This window comes from Monodon monoceros, unplaced genomic scaffold (genome assembly GCF_005190385.1).
Source record: "Monodon monoceros isolate NGI ecotype Baffin Bay Population unplaced genomic scaffold, NGI_Narwhal_1 Super_Scaffold_12, whole genome shotgun sequence".
Taxonomy (NCBI): domain Eukaryota; kingdom Metazoa; phylum Chordata; class Mammalia; order Artiodactyla; family Monodontidae; genus Monodon; species Monodon monoceros.
Window position 1 is genome coordinate 48389353 of NW_021703768.1, and position 20934 is coordinate 48410286.

Genomic DNA, 20934 nt, shown 5'->3' on the forward strand with positions numbered 1-20934 from the left:
ATTTCCAAATTTTTATCACCAGATGGATATTTTTGCCAAGAAATTTACATTGCACAGTAATTTAAATGGAATAATTATAAAAAGTCATGGCATATTATCCCACTAGAGTAGTACTTGTTAACAAAATTCATTTGCGTATTGGAAAATGCATGTAGTAAGTACAGTGATATATTCAGTGAAAGTTAATATATTATGTAATCAACAAAATATCACAGTTGCCTCTCAATTTAAGAAACAAAAGTAAATGATAATCATAGAATGTAAATACTATTAACCTATACTATGGAAATAGAACCCAACTTCTGTTCAACTTAAATTTGTATTAGACTTTTGAATCCTAATATACAGGTATTCTTGAAAAACTCCTAGATAGGAACTTTACTAATTCCTGCCACAATGAAAAGATATTTTAGTCTAAAAGGAAAGAAACATTCTTAAGAATTATCATTAAAAAATATCCATCTAACCTAAGTATCATAGAGTTTTTTCTTTCCAGAATGAAAGGGTCCAACCCTCATATCTTTGAAGTGAACTCTTTTGTCTAGCAAGTGGCAAAACATCCTACCCTAAACTTCAGTCTGTGTCCTTATGAACTGATACTGTTCAAAGAATTGACTGTCACTGTTGCTGAAGCTTGTGCCTAAATACCTGAAAGAAACTAAGTTTACAAGTTCCTAACTTTTGGAGTGCTCTGGCATCACAACACTTCTCATTAAAAAATGAGCAGAGGTCCTGAACTCTAGTGATAGATTTTGAAACCATCAAAAATTCTTCAAATACGGGATGTGGTTGCACTCTTGACTGTCATATATTGCAAGTCCTTGAATCAGAAGAATTTCCTCAAAGATCACATATAACTTGCCTGACTCAGTAGCTACAGTTGCCATATTATTCCAGTGTTAATAGAACTTATACTGTAGTGGGGAAAACAGACATGTAGCAAATACCAAAAATGGACCATTACAGATTGTAAATAGAGCTCTGAGGGAAAAAGCAAAGATTCTACGAATACAGGGACAGCTTTCCTTAAATGAGATGTTTAGGGAAGCTGCTCTGGAGGTTATATTTAGGCTGAGACCTGAAGGATAAAAAAGAACAAGCAAGACAAAGAGTGAGTGGCATGACAGCTAGGCCAGATACTATAATGAAAAGATTGACAAATTTGACAGCATAAGAAATTTTTACTTTTTCATTAAAAAATCCTAGACAAGGTTAGAGGCAAACCAAAGATAGGGTGGGGGTAGTAGCTTTTAAACACAATACAGGTAAGGACTTTTTTTTTTGTATTGGCAAATTTGTGGGAAAACAGGTCTTCTCATTCACTGTAGGTACAGATGTAAGTTGATGTTGACTCTTTAGAAATCAGTTTTCCAAATAAAGTTGGCTCTCCATATCCATGGGTTTTGCATCCATGGATTCAACCAACCATGATCTGCTGTTGGTTGAATTCACGGATGCGAAACCCTTGGATACGGAAGACCAACTGTAAGAGACTTGAGCATCTGAGATTTTGGTGTCTGCAGGGATCCTGGAACCAAACCTCCCCGGATATTGAGGGACAACTATATATGGGAACCTTTTGATGTAGTAGTTTTGGTGTGAGAAGGTATCCTGAGGAATGATTGAAAAGTGTGTAAAATTTTATACAAGAATGTTGTTTGTAGTATTGTAAAATGTGAAGCATCCTAAACATCAGTCTATAGGGGACTGAATGAATAAATTATGTTATCTCTGTACAATGGAATACGAGCTACTATGCAGCCATTAAGAAGGATAATGTACACAGCGGAGGGAACCATCAACAAAAGGAAAAAGCAACCCACTGAGTGGGAGAAGATATTTGCAAATGATATGCCTGATAAGGGGTTAATATTTAAACCATATAAAGAACTCATACAACTCAATATCTCCCCCCAAAAAACTGATTAAAAAATGAGCAGAGGTCCTGAATAGGCATTTCCCAAAGAAGAGATACAGATGGCCAACCCGCACATGAAAAGGTAAGGTACTCAACATCACTAGTCATCAAGGAAATGCAAATAATGCAGATCAAAACCACAAGATATCACCACACACCTGTCAGAATGGCAGTTATCAAAAAGACAACAAATAAGAAGTATTGGCGGGGATGTGGAGAAAGGGGAAGACTTATGCACTGTGGGTGGGAATGTAAATTGGTGTAGCCACTATGGATAACAATATAGAGGATCCTCAAAAAATTAAAAATAGAAGTACCATATGATCCAGCAGTTCCACTGCTTGTTATTTATTTGAATAAAACCAAAGCACTAATTCAAAAAGATACATGCACCACAGTGTTCATTGCAGCCAAGATAGTGAAATAAGTCAGACAGAGAAAGACAAATACTGTACATTTTCACTTACATTGCAGAATCTAAAAAAATAAAACAAATGGACGAATATAACAAAATAGAAACAGACTCAAAGATACAAAGAACAAACTAGTGGTTACCACAGGGGAGAGAAGTAGGGGTAGGAGCAAGATACGTGAAGTGGATTAAGAGATACAAAGTACTAGCTATAAAATAAATAAGGGGCTTCCCTGGTGGCGCAGTGGTTAAGAATTGCCTGCCAATGCAGGGGACAGGGGTTTGAGCCCTGGTCCGGGAAGATCCCACATGCCACGGAGCACCTAAGCCTGTGCACTCCAACTACTTAGCCTGCGCTCTAAAGCCTGCAAGCCAAAACTACTAAGCCCATGTGCCACAACTGCTGAAGCCCACGCACCTAAAGCCCATGTTCTGCAACAAGAGAAGCCACCACAATGAGAAGCCCAAGCATGGCAACAAAGAGAAAGGCCCCGCTTGCCTCAACTAGAGAAAGCCCGCGTGCAGCAAAGAAGACCCAATGAAGCCAAAAATAAATAAAATAAATTTAAAATATATATATACCCCGGGAAACACACGGTGTGCCTCAGGCTGGTGCAATGTCATGCCGGCCTCTGCCGTCGCAGGCTCGCCCCACACTCTGTACCCCTCCCTCCCCCCGTCCTGAGTGAGCCAGAGCCCCCGAATCAGCTGCTTCTTTAACCCTGTCCTGTCTGAACAAAGAACAAAAGCGCTCAGGTGACCTAAATGAAGAGGCAGGGCCAAATCAAAAGCTGAACCCCAGGAGCTGTGCAAACAAAGAAGAGAAAGGGAAATCTCTCCCAGCAGCCTCAGGAGCAGCGGATTAAATCTCCACAATCAACTTGATGTACCTTGCATCTGTGGAATACCTGAATAGACAATGAATCATCCCAAATTGAGGAGGTGGACATTGGGAGCAACAATGTATATAATTTTTTCCTTTTTCTCTTTTTGTGAGTGTGTATGTGTATGCTTCTCTGTGTGACTTTGTATAGCTTTGCTTTTACCATTTGTCCTAGGGTTCTGTCTGTCCTCTTTTTTTTTTTTTTTAAGTATAGTTTTTAGCACTTGTTATCATTGGTGCATTAGTTTTTTGGTTTGGTTGCTCTTCTTTCTTTTATTTTATTAAATTTTTTTAATAATTATTTTTTATTTTATTTTACTTTATTTTATTTTATTTTATCTTCTTTCTTTCTTTCTTTCTTTTCTCCCTTTTACTCTGAGCTGTGTGGCTGACAGGCTCTTGGTGCTCCAGCCAGGTGTCAGGGCTGTGCCTCTGAGGTGGGAAAGCCAAGTTCAGGACACTGGTCCACAAGAGACCTCCCAGGTCCACGTAATATTAAATGGCAAAACTCTCCCAGAGGTCTCCATGTCAACGCCAAGACCCAGCTCCACTCAAAGACCAGCAAGCTCCAGTGCTGGACACCCTATGCCAAACAACTAGCAAGACAGGAACACAACCCCATCATTAGCAGAGAGGCTGCCTAACATCATAATAAGGCCACAGACTGAAACACACCACCAGACATGGACCTGCCCACCAGAAAGACAAGATCCAGCCTCATCCACCAGAACACAGGCACTAGTCCCCTCCACCAGGAAGCCTACACAACCCACTGAACCAACCTTAGCCACTGGGGACAGACACCAAAAACAATGGGAACTACGAACATGCAGCCTAAGAAAAGGAGACCCCAAACACAGTAAGTTAAGCAAAATGAGAAGACAGAGAAACACACAGCAAATGAAGGAGCAAGTCAATAACCCACCAGACCTAACAAATGAAGAGGAAATAGGCAGTCTACCTGAAAAAGAATTCAGAGTAATGATAGTAACGATGATCCAAAATCTTGGAAATAGAATGGAGAATATACAAGAAATGTTTAACAAGGACCTAGAAGAACTAAAGAGCAAACAAACAGTGATGAACAACACAATAAATGATATTAAAAATTCTCTAGAAGGGATCAATAGCAGAATAACTGAAGCAGAAGAACGGATAAGTGACCTGGATAAAATAGTGGAAATAACTACTGCAGAGGAGAATAAAGAAAAAAGAATGAAAAGAATTGAGGGCAGTCTCAGAGACCTCTGGGACAACATTAAACGCACCAACATTCGAATTATAAGGGTCCCAGAAGAAGAAGAGAAAAAGAAAGGGACTGAGAAAATATTTGAAGAGATTATAGTTGAAAAGGTCCCTAATATGGGAAAGGAAAGAGTTAATCAAGGCCAGGAAGCACAAAGAGTCCCATACAGGATAAATCCATGGAGAAACATGCCAAAATACATATTATAATAATCAAACTATCAAAAATTAAATACAAAGAAAAAAATACTAAAAGCAGCAAGGGAAAAACAACAAGTAACATACAAGGGAATCCCCATAAGGTTAACAGCTGATCCAGAAACTCTGCAAGCCAGAAGGGAGTGGCAGGACATATTTAAAGTGATGAAGGAGAAAAACCTACAACCAAGATTACTCTACCCAGCAAGGATCTCATTCAGATTTGATGGAGAAATTAAAACCTTTACAGACAAGCAAAAGCTGAGAGTTCAGCACCACCAAACCAGCTTTACAACAAATGCTAAAGGAACTTCTCTAGGCAAGAAACACAAGAGAAGGAAAAGACCTACAATAACAAACCCAAAACAATTAAGAAAACGGTAATAGGAACATACATATCGATACTTACCTTAAATGTAAATGGATTAAATGCTCCCACCAAAAGACACAGACTGGCTGAATGCGTACAAAAACAAGACCTGTATATATGCTGTCTACAAGAGACCCAGTTGAGACCTAGGGACACATACAGACTGAAAGTGAGGGGATGGAAAAAGGTATTCCATGCAAACGGAAATCAGAGGAAAGCTGGAGTAGCAATTCTCATATCAGACAAAATAGACTTTAAAACAAAGACTATTACAAGAGACAAAGAAGGACACTACATAATGATCAAGGGATCGATCCAAGAAGAAGATATAACAACTGTAAATATTTATGCAGCCAACATAAGAGCACCTCAATACATAAGGCAAATACTAACAGCCGTAAAAGGGGAAAGCGACAGTAACACAATCATAGTAGGGGACTTTAACACCCCACTTTCACCAATGGACAGATCATCCAAAATGAAAATAAATAAGGAAACACAAGCTATAAATGATACATTAGACAAGATGGACTTAATTGATATTTATAGGACATTCCATCCAAAAATAACAGAATACACATTCTTCTCAACTGCTCATGGAACATTCTCCAGGGTAGATCATATCTTGGGTCACAAATCAAGCCTTGATAAATTTGAGAAAATTGATATTGTATCAAGTATGTTTTCCAACCACAACGCTATGAGACTAGATATCAATTACAGGAAGAAATCTGTAAAAATACAAACACATGGAGGCTAAACAATACACTACTTAATAACCAAGAGGTCACTGAAGAAATCAAAGAGGAAATGAAAAAATACCTAGAAACAAATGATAATGAAAACACGATGACCCAAAACCTATGGGATGCAGCAAAAGCAGTTCTAACAGGGAAGTTTATAGCAATACAATTCTACCTTAAGAAACAAGAAACATCTCAAATAAACAACCTAACCTTACACCTAAAGCAATTAGAGAAAGAAGAACAAAAAACCCCAAAGTTAGCAGAAGGAAAAAAATCATAAAAATCAGATCAGAAATAAATGAAAAAGACATTAAGGAAACGGTAGCAAAGATCAATAAAACTAAAAGCTGCTTCTTTGAGAAGATAAACAAAATTGATAAACCATTAGCCAGACTCATCAAGAAAAAAAGGGAGAAGACTCAACCCAATAGAATTAGAAATGAAAACGGAGAAGTAACAACTGACACTGCAGAAATACAAAGGATCATGAGAGATTACTGCAAGCAACTATATGCCAACAAAATGGACAACCTGGAAGAAATGGACAATTCTTAGAAATGCACAACCCTCTGAGATGGAACCAGGAAGAAATAGAAAATATGAACAGATCAATCACAAGCACTGAAACTGAGACTGTGATTAAAAATCTTCCAACAGGGCTTCCCTGGTGGTGCAGTGGTTGAGAGTCCGCCTGCTGATGCAGGGGACACGGGTTCGTGCCCCAGTCTGGGAAGATCCCACATGCCGCGGAGTGGCTGGGCCCGTGAGCCATAGCCACTGAGCCTGCACGTCTGGAACCTGTGCTCCGCAACGGGAGAGGCCACAACAGTGAGAGGCCCGCGTACAGAAAAAAAAAAAAAAAAAATCTTCCAACAAACAAAAGCCCAGGACTAGATGGCTTCACAAGCGAATTCTATCAAACATTTAGAGAAGAGCTAACACCTATCCTTCTCAAAGTCTTCCAAAATATAGCAGAGGGAGGAACACTCTGAAACCCATTCTACGAGGCCACCATCACCCTGATACCAAAACCAGACAAAGGTGTCACAAAGAAAGAAAACTACAGGCCAATATCACTGATGATCATAGATGCAAAATTCATTAACAAAATACTAGCAGACAGAATCCAACAGCACATGAAAAGGATCATACATCATGATCAAGTGGGGTTTATCCCAGGAATGCAAGGATTCTTCAACGTACGCAGATCAAGCAATGTGATACAACATATTAACAAATTGAAGGAGAAAAGCCAGTGATCATCTCAATAGATGCAGAGAAAGCTTTTGACAAAATTCATCACCCACTTATGGTAAAAACCCTCCATAAAATAAGCATAGAGGGACCTTTCCTCAACATAATAAAGGCCATATATGACAAACCCACAGCCAACATCATCCTCAATGGTGAAAAACTGAAACCATTTCCACTAAGATCAGGAACAAGACAAGGTTGTCCACTCTCACCACTATTATTCAACATAGTTTTGGAAGTTTGCACCACAGCAATTGGAGAAGAAAGAGAAATAAAAGGAATCCAAATCAGAAAAGAAGAAGTAAAGCTGTCACTGTTTGCAGATGACATGATACTATACATAGAGAATCCTAAAGATGCTACCAGAAAACTACTAGAGCTAATCAGTGAATTTGGTAAAGTAGCAGGATACAAAATTAATGCACAGAAATCTCTTGCATTCCTATACACTAATGATGAAAAATCTGAAAGTGAAATTAAGAAAACGCTCCCATTTACCATTGCAACAAAAAGAATAAAATATCTAGGAATCAACCTACCTAAGGAGACAAAAGACCTGTATGCAGAAAGCTATAAGACACTGATGAAAGAAATTAAAGATGATACAAATAGATGGAGAGGTATACTATGTTCTTGGATTGGAAGAATCAACATTGTGAAAATGACTATACTACCCAAAGCAATCTACAAATTCAATGCAATCCGTATCAAACTACCACTGGCATTTTTCACAGAACTAGAACAAAAAATTTCACAATTTGTATGGAAACACAAAAGACCCCGAATAGCTGAAGCAATCTTGAGAAAGAAAAACAGAAGTGGAGGAATCAGGCTCCCTGACTTCAGACTATACTCCAAAGCTACAGTAATCAAGACTGTATGGTACTGGCACAAGAACAGAAATATAGATCAATGGAACAGAATAGAAAGCCCAGAGATAAACCCACGCACATATGGTCACCTTATCTTTGATAAAGGATGCAAGAACATACAGTGGAGAAAAGACAGCCTCTTCAGTAACTGTTGCTGAGAAAACTGGACAGCTACATATAAAAGTATGAAATTAGAATACTCCCTAACACCATACACAAAAATAAACTCAAAATGGATTAAAGACCTAAGTGTAAGGCCAGACTCTATAAAACTCTTAGAGGAAAACATAGGCAGAACACTCTATGACATAAATCACAGCAAGATCCTTTTTGACCCACCTTCTAGAGAGAGGGAAATAAAAACAATAATAAACAAATGGAACCTAATGAAACTTCAAAGCTTTTGCACAGCAAAGGAAACCATAAACAAGACGAGAAGACAGCCCTCCGAATGGGAGAAAATATTTGCAAATGAAGCAACTGACAAAGGATTAATCTCCAAAATTTACAAGCAGCTCATGCAGCTCAATATCAAAAAAACAAACTACCCAATCCAAAAATGTGCAGAAGACCTAAATAGAGATTTCTCCAAAGAAGATATACAGATTGCCAAGAAACACATGAAAGAGAGTCATGTACCAAAATGTTCATTGAAGGTTTGTTTATAATAGCCAGGATATGGAAGCAACCTAAGTGTCCATCAACAGATGAATGGATAAAGTAGATGTGGCACATGTTTTCAATGGAATATTACTCAGCCATAAAAAGAAACCAAGTTGAGTTATTTGTAGTGAGGTGGATGGATCTAGAGTCTGTCATACAGAGTGAAGTAAGTCAGAAAGAGGAGAACAAATACCATATGCTAACACATACATATGGAATCCAAAAGAAAATAAAAAGAAAAAAAGGTCATTAAGAACCTAGGGGCAAGACGGGAATAAAGACACAGACCTTGTAGAGAATGGACTTGAGGGTACAGGGAGGGGGAAGGGTAAGCTGGGACAAAGTGAGCGAGTGGCATGGACCTATATACACTACCAAATGTAAAATAGATAGCTAGTGGGAAGCAGTCTCATAACACAGGGAGATCAGGTCGGTGCTTTGTGACCACCTAGAGGGGTGGGATAGGGAGGGTGGGAGGGAGGGAGACGCAAGAGGGAAGAGATATGGGGACATCTGTATATGTATAACTGATTCACTTTGTTATAAAGCAGAAACTAACACACCATTGTAAAGCAATTATACTCCAATAAAGATGTTTAATAAATAAAATATATTAAAAATATATATAAGAACACCCTTTTTAAAAAAATAAGTTACAAGGATGTAATGCACATCACATCACACATTGAGGGAATATACTCAATGTTTTATAAGAACTTTATTAGAATACATAATCTATAAAAATATCAAATCACTGTATTATATACCTGAAACTAATATAATATTTTCAGTCACCTATGCTTTAACTTAAAAAAGTAAAAATAGTAAAGAATAAGTAGTAAAATATACATTAATTTCAAAAAAAGGATAGTATACATCTATATATTGACACCAAAAGATATCTGGAAACTATTAAGTGAAAAATCAGTTTATGAAACAGTATGCACATCTTATTTATAATTATAAATATACATTTGTAAATGAGATATATTCATATTATAAATGTATGTGTACTATAGGGGAAAGTATATAATTACATACTCCAGACTTTTCAACAGTGAATATGAAATTGTAAGTGATTTACACTTTGACTTCATAGATTTTTGTTTAAATTTCAGTGTTTGTTTCAAGATTTATTATTATAGAAAAAAAGTGATTTTGAGGGGAAAAAGGAACATTCAAAAGGAGCTAAAGAAAGATCTGTTTACTCCTTTGGTAGTTTACTATTTCAAGTTTCCTGTTTCTTAGTAAACTGAAAGGGCAGGCTGATTAAATGAGAAGGATATGGCAATAGCAGGCAGTTACCAGTTAGCTTATATTCACTAGTTTATCATTTCTCTCTTCGTTCTAGAATTGAAGCCTCATGAGAGCAGGAACTGCCTCGTGTCCTCTGCTGTATCTCGTGGATCTAGAACAGTGCCTGGCTCAGAGTAGGAGCTCAATCATATCAAATGAGTATGTAAATGAAAGTGAAAGAGAGGTCAGACCTCAGCTGAGGTCTCTTGGTGAGTGCCTTAGGAAGCCCCTTGCTTCTCTGCCCTTGATTTCCTTTTGCCTTTGTTCTTATTTCTCAGTGACCATTTGGCTGCCCTCCCCCCAGTTCCCATAAGAATTCTCACCCACCTTGTTTGTTCATTTTCCTGTCTCCATTAGGCTGGGACACTCCTGAGCCTTTCTTTTTCTTCTGGCACCAAACCTAAAGGAAGCCTGGCTCCTAGACTACAAATGATGCCTAGTTGAATTTACACCTGCTTGCTCACCTGATTGCCTGACCTTTAGAACTCACTCTACAATCCTAATTAATATTCTAGCCTTTTCATTTCTCTCTTAGGAGAAAAAATGTTTCTGTGGTTCCTTCCTTTTATCGTCTCTCCTTCCCACCATGTCATTTCAGTTGGTTTCATCAGCCACTACTCTTCTGGGAATTCCACTCTCTTCCCGGTATAATTGCTGCAGACAGCCTCAACTGCCTGTCGGTGCTACTCACATTGCCTGAAGTGGGTGTTGTTGTTATTGCTGGTGTCGTGGCAGTTGTTTATCTGACTGCTGCATTTCTAGTTGGCCATGTGGTCACCCTCTCCCACTCTCTACCACTACCTACCCTTTCCCAAGCCTATCCTCTTATTTCTATCTTCTCCAATCCCACAATAGGAAGGAAGATGCTTGGACACTCTTTGGAGGTGTGTGGACTGGAGAGCTCCATTTGAACTGAGGGTCACTTACCCATCTACCTCCCCATAGTACCCTTGCCTCTTTGGGGAAACAGTACCAGCTGTCCCTCTGAGATGTCAGCAGCCTGTTTTCAAGTCTCAATTCAGTCGTACTCACTATGGATGAGGTACTGTGATTGTATCACATTGTATTTTTTATTGCAAATATGCTACACTGTGGTTAAATTGCTTAATATATATACTAGGCAGGGAATATAACCATCATTATAAAACCATTTCTCTGAGGGAAAAGAAGTGTTTTAAGTCCAAAATAATTGGTTTATTTTTCAACTTTCTCCCTTTAACGCCTTCCTAAGTTAGGAACTTTGTATTTGAGTGGTGATATATTTTAAGTCAAATACTTACTGGTTGACAGGTAAAAGGTACATGAAGAAAAACAGAGAAATAATTTTTTCTCAATTTTCAAAACAGCAAACTTAGTCAACTTTACTACATTGATTTTTTTCAAAAACTAGTGCAAGCTCGCAGGAGTATAAATAAATTTGTACCTGTCTTTTCTCAGTTTTCAAGTTATTAAGACTTTTCTAGCATATGAAGAGAAGGGCTTTAAGTCACTTAGAATCGGAATTTGTTTTATTAATGGAATATGATTTATCATTGATTACTAGCTATTAAAGTTTAGATTTGGACGTATAACTAGGTATTGAAGTTTAGATTTGGACTTATAACGCAACTGCAAAATACAAATTTAATCTGATCTTTCAGCAGTTAGTAAAGTGTATATGCAGAGCCAAATTCATTAATTCAACAAATATATATTGAACACCTATAATGTGCTAGATATTCTAGGCACTGAGTAATAGGGGGAAGAAGGAGGAGAGGAGGGAGGTAGAAAGGGCAGTCAAAAACCCATTCTCTTTGAGATAGCAGAATATATATATGTACTTACCCTGTGCCTTAGCAATCCAACTTCTAGAAATCTACTCAGAATTATCTGGTAAAAATACATGATTTGGCATAATTCACTATCTGTAAAAGAAATAGTGAATATGACATAGTGAAAGTCTAGAAAACAACCCAAATGTCTATCTGTTGATAAGCCATGGTATTGCTATACAGTGTAGGCTGTCTGCCCACCACACTCCCTTCACCTGAAGCAAGTCCTTTCTTGAAGGGGGAGCTAATCAGAGTATCTCCATGTCTGTCATGGGCAAGTTTGGGATTTGTTCTAAGGACCCGTTAAAGAACTGTTAGTGGGAAGTGGCATGAAAAGTCAGGGGTTGATACGTGGACATTAGATCATAGAGAACCAAGGAAACCTATTAGGAAGCGATTGTAATCTAGGCAAGAAATGTTGTTGGCAATGAAGATGGAGAGAACCACACAATTCAAGATATATTTTTGAGGAAGAATTGATAGGATTTAGTGCTAGGTGGATGTAGGTGGTAAAGGAAAGTAGGAATAGTTTTAGTAAATACAGTTGTGTAAGGGAGGCTGATTTAGCTACTGCTGGCAGAAGTGCTGCTTCCCACCATGAGGACATCCCAGTAGCCTCTTCCTCTTCCCCAGATCCTGCCCATGTTTGCCTTTGATATGTCAGAAAGGCTACTTTAAGAGTATGGTAGTTAACTTTCAGAGCTGCCCGTTAGCTGGATGGCCCCTCTCTGGGTATGTGCAGTGGGACGTCACCTTGGAACTTGTCTGGATCTCAGCGTGTGAAGAATGGGAATAGGGTGAGGCCTGACTGAAACTAGGCACAGCTGCCAGGTGTCAGGGGAACAATGCAGTGAGGCCGACTCTACTGAGCCCAGCTGTATGCTGAGCACTGCGGGGGCCTGCTGAGAACTGTGCAAAGCAGTATGAGTAGAGGAAAGAACACAGTGGGGACAGAAGCTTCCGTTTCAAGTCTAGGCTAATTGTGTGACCCTGAGCTAGTCCTCTGAGCCTCATTGGTCTTGGATATATTTAATTTAAAATGTCCATTAGGCATCCAAGTGGAGACTTCAGTTAGATAGTTGGCTATATGATTCTGGAGCTTGGAGAGTGGTCAGGCCTGAAAGTATAAGTTTGAAATTCTTCAGCATATATAGAAATAATTACCTAGGGAGAAAGTATAGGCAAAGAAGAGGGCCTAGAATTGAGTCCTGAAGTGCTTCAGTATTTGGAGGTTTGGCTAAGAAGAAGGAGCTAACAGTTCGATACAGAATACTTGGATATTTTATAGACATCTCAAATTCAGTATGTCTAAGATGGAACTCCTCTTTTTCTCTGTTTCCTACTATGGTTAATTAATGGCATTATCCGTCATCGTTCATCAGAAACTTGGGGATTATTCTGGTCTCCTTCACTTCCACATACTTGGTGACCAAGACCTTTCTCCTTTTGAATGTCTCAACAGTCTATCTTTTTCTCTCCATCTCACTACCATTGCCTTAGTTCCTGCCCTAATGATTTCTCACTTGCATTTCTGCAGTAGCACCCAAACTGATTTCTCTAGTCCAGTCTTGCCTCCCTCCAATTCAGTTTCTACAGTTGCCAGAGTCATTTTTTTAATGCTAAGTCTTGCTATGGTTGCCAGATTTTACAAATAAAAATACAGGGCACCTAGTTAAATTTCAAACAATAATTATAAGTGAGTATGTCCCATGCAATATTTAGAACATACTTATACTAAAGAATTATTTTTTGTTTACCTGAAATTCAAATTAACTGATCATTCTACTCTTCTATCTGGAAATCCTAATCTTGCTTCGAAGTCAGAATATTTCAGGATAAAATCTAAATGTCCTAACATTGCATTATAAGATTCAGCATGTTCTGACCGCTTCATGCCGTATGAACTGCTTACAGTATCCTGAATTTGCTGTGCTGCTTTACTCCTTCATACCTCTAAGTGTACACTTACCTCTTCCCAGAATGCCCCCTCTTCTCAGTTTTCTGGTTAATTCCTGTTGTTAAGACTCAGGCATCATCTTCTCTAGGAAGTCATTTCTAAGCCCCTACTCCCCACCCTGTGGATAATGATAGGAACACCGACTTTTCTTCTGCAGTCTCATAACATTCTTTTTTGTTGTTGTTTTTTTTGTTGTTGTTGTTTTTTGTGGTACGTGGGCCTCTCACTGCTGTGGCCTCTCCCATTGCGGAGCACAGGCTCCACACGTGCAGGCTCAGTAGTTGTGGCTCATGGGCCTAGTTGCTCCGCGGCATGTGGGATCTTCCCGGACCGGGGCACGAACCCGTGTCCCCTGCATCGGCAGGCGGACTCTCAACCACTGCACCACCAGGGAAGCCCCTCATAACATTCTTTACTTGATATTATCACAGAACTTATCATATAGTAAATTTAATTAATTTTTTACCCATCTATCTTTCCTAGATTGTGAGTTCCTTAAGAACAGGGTAAAAAATTGCTTCTTTTAACTCTTTATCCTTGGCACATAGTGGGCTCTCAATGTGTGAATGAACCAATGAATGAGTGAATGAGAAAATAGGAAAGAACCCATAAGCATTAGCCTGGTACTTGGCCATTGGTGCTAACTCAGCTCTTCCCTACCCTGAGTCCTCCAAAAGTCACCGCCTTTGCCTGTCCTCCTCTCTACCCACAAGAAAGCTTCATAAGAGTCGGAGCCAGGTTTTATCCTCTGTATCCCCAGAACTATAGGTGCTCAGTATATATTTATTGAATGAAAAATGCATGAATGAATGAGTATATCTTTTAGGGCTCCAGGTCCTGTTGTCCCTTTCATCGGGGGACAGTATCCCTGCATTAGGTCCTGGGGAGGGAAACCTCTGGCTATGATATTTTTGAATCTTTAGGGCAGATTCTGTATAGCGGGAGCTGCAGCTTCTCTGACTCTGTGTCTCACCTTCTTGCCCAGCTCCTCTACTTCCCTTTCTCAACCTCGGAGAGAAGAACTCTTTTCTCCTTACAGTAGCTGGCACATAACAGCTCAATAAATGTTAGCAGTCATTCACAGATGGAACCTTCTTTTTCCTCCAGGGCTCCAGCCTCTCTGCCATTTCTTTCCCAGTCTCAAAGTCCATGCCCGGAAAGCCATGGGGACCTGACATTGCCTTCTCTTCCAGGGATTATGGTTTTTCCCCTTCTCACGCAAGGGAGCAAGGTTTTCTTTGTCTCCCACCAGGGCAGTTCAATTAAATAGGACTAATGTTAAATGACTCTAATTGTTTTTTTATTAATGTTTAACTGCTAAATTCCTTTTTCAATTAAATGATTGTGTCTTTATGCTCAAAGGTCTTTTTTTAATATATATATGGAAGTTCATTTGTTTTATTAAGGGAAATACCACCTGCAAAACTATTAATGACTTGAGCTCTGTGATTAGTTCATTTTAGTGACATTTTGAGATTTAATAATTAATCTGGCTCAAGTTCAAAGAAAGAAAACTCAATGCCAGAAATTCCTAGCGAGCAAGGAAAATAAACAAACCTTAACAATTGTTCCCTCAAATAACAGGAACAATTGAGATCAACTTCTTGCAATTAGAAGTGTTTTGAAAAAATGAAGGAGAAAAGTTCAAGAAAGCATGTCAAAACAACAAAACTCAGTCTACATTTTCATTATTGTGATTGATCAAAGTCTGTTTGCAGCAGACTTGAATGTGAATAAATTAAAGGTGACATTGACTTGGCAGAGGCACACTAGTGATTGGCAAGAACACATAGCAGGAGCAGCTTCTGTAAGCAGAACTTGCTTGGTTGTTGTTTCATTCTAATAGATTTCTTAGCAACCCAGCGCTATCATACTAACCTATGCTCTGTCATTTATTTACCATTTTGGCTTCTACTCCTACCCAGGCAAGATTAAATTCACTTTTGATTACTAATCTAGCAGGCATCGCCTCTGGTCTGAGCACAGAGTACCTTTTGGTGATCTCATAACATTTTGGTGACCTCATAAACTCCCCTCTTTTTTTCTCTTCTCTCTTTCTACATTGAAAAAGGGTGATATAATAACTTACTATTTCATCCTGGCAGTTCAACTTGTAGAACTAGAAAATGTAGTTTAATTAAACAATTTGGCAATATTTTCAAGCTTAGGCATTGCTACTGCTATTGTTAGGTTTAAATTGTTTCTTGGTATGTTATAAAGTTGACACTGTAAAAAGAATATTCATCTTAGAACATTTTGAAACAGTTACAAATCGAATTCCCATTATAATCATGTTGATTGCTGGGTGGAGTATGTGGCATATACTGGGAGGCTACTTTCTGGAGGAGACCATGTTACAGTAACCATATGTCTCTAAGGTTTGAGGACCTGTACCATACTTTATGTCAAGTCTTCACTTAAATCTATTTACTCAATCTTTTTGTATTCTTCAAAAAAAAAAAAATATATATATATATATAATTTTTTTTTTGCGGTATGCGGGCGTCTCACTGTTGTGGCCTCTGCCGTTGGGGAGCACAGGCTCTGGACGCACAGGCTCAGCGGCCATGGCTCACAGGCCCAGCCGCTCTGCGGCATGTGGGATCTTCCCAGACCAGGGCACAAACCCGTGTCCCCTGCATCGGCAGGTGGACTCTCAACCACTGCGCCACCAGGGAAGCCCCAAAAATATTTTTAAATATACTCAAAAGCAGTGTAGTCATACTTTAAAATTTTTAATGTTGATTAAAATAAAAATTATTCAGTAGTATGTATAGTTTAAATTATGGAAAGAAAATGGGGCTGTCAAAGTCAAATATATTTATATTATGTATATCACATGGTCTAGTGAGAGGTGAAAATGTATGGGTAGAGGAGAATGTATTTAGTAATTTAAATATTGTAGAAAGTTGATCTGTTTCTAAGACCAAAACTTTCATTGTATCTTTATGTTATGTGTACTTTGAAAAGTACATATCTACATCCAGTAGTTATTAAAGATATATTTACACTAAGCTTTTGCCACAAATGTATTGGTAATTTATAATTTTAAACTAAAACTTAAAAAAAAATTAGGTTCCTGTTTTTTGTATGTAATATAACTGGATCATCATGAAATGGCCATGGTTTTGTTACCGTAGAAAGCTAAAAAAGAATTTAGTGACATGGGAAATTTTATCAATATCTGTTAAGACTGACTCTTAAGTCTTTACTTGCTTTTGAATATGGTAACTTTCTAACAATGAAGCACTGTTGAATTTACTTTAAACTGTATTTAGATTTTTTATCTTGGGATTTCTTTTGTACTTAAGTTTGAACGTAGGTATATATGGTATACATGGAGTTCACAAGTACTTGAAACCAAATGGAGACCATTTATAAATACCAAACTCCAGAGGAGTGTGGAGCCAGACTCTCAAAGAAGAAATGGGTTGTTATGTATAACTGTATTCTGCCTGCCATTTTTCCTGGCTGGGTTCATAGCACTTTTAGAACAAACTTTATAATTTCCTAATAAAGAACTGACCATTAGCTCTATTCCATTTCCAGGTCTATCTGTATAAAAATTATAAAATAATTTTGAAGTCTATTATTGTGGAATTTTATCTTTAACATGAATATCACACCATCATATATATGTACATAGAGTGTATTACTGAAATATTCCTTGACAGAAGAATTTTCTCTTTACTAGGCTGAGACTCTAAAGAGAGAAACAGGGTTAGGGGATTGAGCTCCTGAATTATGTCATGAAAACCATTTTTCTTTTTTATTTATACATACATGTGGCACATACAAATAAGCACACTAAATTTAAAAATACTAGTGATACTTTACATAACTTATTAATGACGGGTAATTTTTAATTTGTATTTATATGCCCTTGTCCACAAGGTATATGTGTAGTAATAGATATTCCTAAATGCTCTTGTATGTATGCTTAGATCTATATCCAAATACTCAATTCTGTTTAATAGCATAGACTCAGAACTGTTCACTTCTTCACCTCTTGTCCAAGTGTGGCCCCAGAGATGCAGAATGACTTGGATACCTGAGACAGAAAAATCTTTGGGAAACTGTTTTAACTCACTCAGATATTTCTCAGCCCTTTTCTTTCTCCAGTACTCACTGAGTAATTAAATTTTCTTCCAGTCAAGATGACTTCATCAGAGAGCACTTGTGGACAGCTCTCTCTCTCTTCTCTCAGATGCTAGAGTACGGTTCCAAGGTTCAGGTTTGCATTGCCTTAGTGTCCTTTATCTCTCCCAAGGCATCATCGCAGAGACCTCTAGTCCCATTCTGCCATTTGTTTCACCTCTTTTTTTATAGTCCAAGTATCCAGATCTGTTATAGTACCTCCCGCAGCTATAACTGTATATTAGAGCTGATTTCTTCACCATTTCTACACCAAAAGTCATGTGTACTAGATTTTCACATAAGGGACTATATGATTAGAGTGGAATAATATAATTCCTAACCTCTTTGAGTCAACATGTTTGAAGACTGCATTTTCAGGCTTTAATTTTTGTCTGTATGTTATTAGTTTAATAAAAAACAACTTTAAAAATGCTTTTGTGATTACCACACTTAGCAATTTGCAACATGTAGTACAACAACAGGACAGCTACCAAAAGGGCTCTTAAGCAGGGCTCTTAGCAAAGAAGTGGCACTGAAAAGGACTTGAGTTGCAACCTTTTGGGGGCTTGAGTTCTCATCACTGAATTAATAAATAGTGCACAATAAATAACCATTAACTTGTCTAAACTACAAAAACAGGGTTAAACTTGTTAAATGCATCCAGAGCTTTTTTTTTTAAATCTTTTTTCAATGTAATCCTTCACAAACAATGGTAATTTATAATTTGATGTAGAAAAATATATAAATTCAAACATTTAACACAATACTTTTCACAACTGAGTTTGTCTATTTTTCCAATATTAAGGCTCTGTAAACAACTCAAGCCTAAGCTAATTTGCTCCAACTGAACACCCCTGGTGCCTGTTGAAATGAGAGAGACTGTCACAGAACAATAGTCATTCATAAACAATATACTTAGGAAAAGTTCTGAAATATCAGATTTTGGTACAGCTTATGCTTTCTCTATTGTCAGTATGGTTTCTTTCTCTTCTTCCCTGAGATTGGTTGAGAATGATATCCTTCAGTACTTCACTCCAGGGGACTCTTTGATGTGACCTTCTCAGAAACGAGTTAACCTCATGCATGACTTTCTGATAGTCCACCCCACCAGATTCAGCTTCAGTGGAGAAGGGCCATTGTTGACATACTGCTTCAAATCCCAGGCCAGGGAAGCCAGGACAGTGGTGCAAGACATGGAAGGTTTGGTGGGCAGAGGCTCTTTGTCAGGTGGGAGTAGGGAGGGAATGAGGTATCATCTGTCTCCCAGGTAGTACTATTAATCTGAGGGCTGCATATGGTCACAATAGTCCTCTTGCATTTCAGGCTGTACTTCTCCTCTATTTAGTGGTAACTGACATCTTTGCAAAGCTTGAGAAGTCCTTCTGGTGGGGGTACAGTGATGATAACCCTCAAAATCTATAGCAGTAGTTTCAATGCACAATGTGATGAAGCTCCTCATGGGCTCAAGGAGCTGGGAGTGGGTAGACATAAAATCAAAGGGCATTGAGTACCTAGCAGAGTGTCCCAAAGTCTAACATTTTTCCCTGCAATGAAGTCCTTCATTCTGGTATTTTTGGCACTATTCATTCCTTTATGTAGATTCAAGTTTCCATATTGTATCATTTTTTCAACCTAAAGTATTTAATACTTCCTTTAATGTTCTTGTAATAGAAGTTTGCTTGTGACAAAAACATCTATTTTTTTTTTTGTCTGAAAATGTCATTATGCCTTCATTTTTAAAGGATGTTTCCACTGGATATAGGATTCTAAATTGACAGTTTTTATTTTTTTTCAGTGTATTAAAGTCATTCCATTGTTTTGTACCTTGCATTGTTTCTGATGAGAACTCAATAGTATTTATCTTTGTCTCATAAATGTCTTTCTTTTGTAGCTTATTTTAAGATTTTCTCTTTTATCATTAGTTTTTAGCAATTTGGTTTTGATATGCTTTGGTTTTGTATTTTTCCTACTTGGAGTTTTTTTAGTTTCTTGGATATGTAGATTTATATGTTTATCTATTTGATATATTTTTTAGTCATTATTTTTTCTCCTTCCTCTTTCTTCTTTTTCTGTGATTCCAGTTACATGTATGTGAGACTGCTTAATATTGCCCCACAGCTCACTGAGGCTCTGGTTCAGTTTTTAAGCAATTTTCTCTCTCTTTTGCTTCAGTTTGCATAGTTTCCATTGCCTTGTTTTCAGATTCTTTTTTCTTTTCTTCTGCAGGGTCTAATCTGCTGTTAAGCATATCCATTACATTTTTTATTTCATGTATTGTATTTTTCACCTCTAGAAGTTCCATTTGGTTCTTTTTAAATGTTTCTACATTTCTTCTCTTTATGTTAATTTTTCTTTTAAGTCTTTAACATATTTGTAGTAGCTGTGATAAAGTCCATATCTATTAATTTCATCATTTCTATCATGTTTCTGTTGACTGGTTTTGGATCACACTTTCCTTCTTCACTTCTTGATTGGATGATAAACACTGAAATAGTATATTGTTTACTGTCTGTGTTTTGTTATCTTCCTTTTAAAAATGTTGAGGGTTTTTTTTTTTTTTTGAGTATATTAATTTACATGTGAATCAGCCCAAACTTTTGGAGGCTTTATTTTTAAGATTTGTTCAGGTGGATCTAGAGCAGTACTGTTCAATAGGAGTTTCTGCAACAATGGAAATGTTTTGTATCTGTACTTTTCAACATGGTAGCCACTAGTCACATTTGGCTACTAAACACTTGAAATGTGCCTAGTACAATTAAGGAACTAAATTTTAAAATTTAATTAATTTAAATAACAACATTTGGCTAGTGGCTACTGTATTGGACAGTGCAGATCTAGAGTTACCTCAACTCTTGTGCCAATTTATTCTTACTCCTAAGGAGTGATCTTTCTGAAGTCTTTATACTAAATGCCCTGCAGGTTTGGTGAGGCATCTCTGGCTTTTTAGAACTTGAATGTCCCCTAGTCTCATGCAAGCTGCAGCAGTTGTTCAGTTTACAGCTCCCCAGTAGTTATTCTTTAGCCAGAAATTGACCTTCCTGGCCCTGTAGAGTCTCATCCTACCCACATACAGTTTGATACTCAGCTGAACACTCAAGGGTACCCCATCCAGGTTTCTAGAACTGTGTGTGTGTGTGTGTGTGTGTGTGTGTGTGTGTGTGTGTGTGTGTGT

At 37.8% G+C, this 20934-nt stretch overlaps 1 protein-coding gene across 2 annotated transcripts in view; it reads left to right on the forward strand.

The window, feature by feature from the left end:
* Window positions 1-20934, forward strand: part of NDUFAF2 (NADH:ubiquinone oxidoreductase complex assembly factor 2) — a 185452-nt gene that overhangs the window by 159179 nt on the left and 5339 nt on the right. Inside the window, exons 1-2 of one of the 2 annotated variants that reach the window (XR_003792630.1) lie at window positions 9920-10066; window positions 10713-10899. The exons of the other annotated variant lie outside the window; for it this stretch is intronic. The gene's annotated coding sequence lies outside the window, so the exon portion shown is untranslated. Of the gene's footprint in view, window positions 1-9919; window positions 10067-10712; window positions 10900-20934 lie in introns of those variants that run through there. 2 annotated transcript variants of the gene reach the window in all.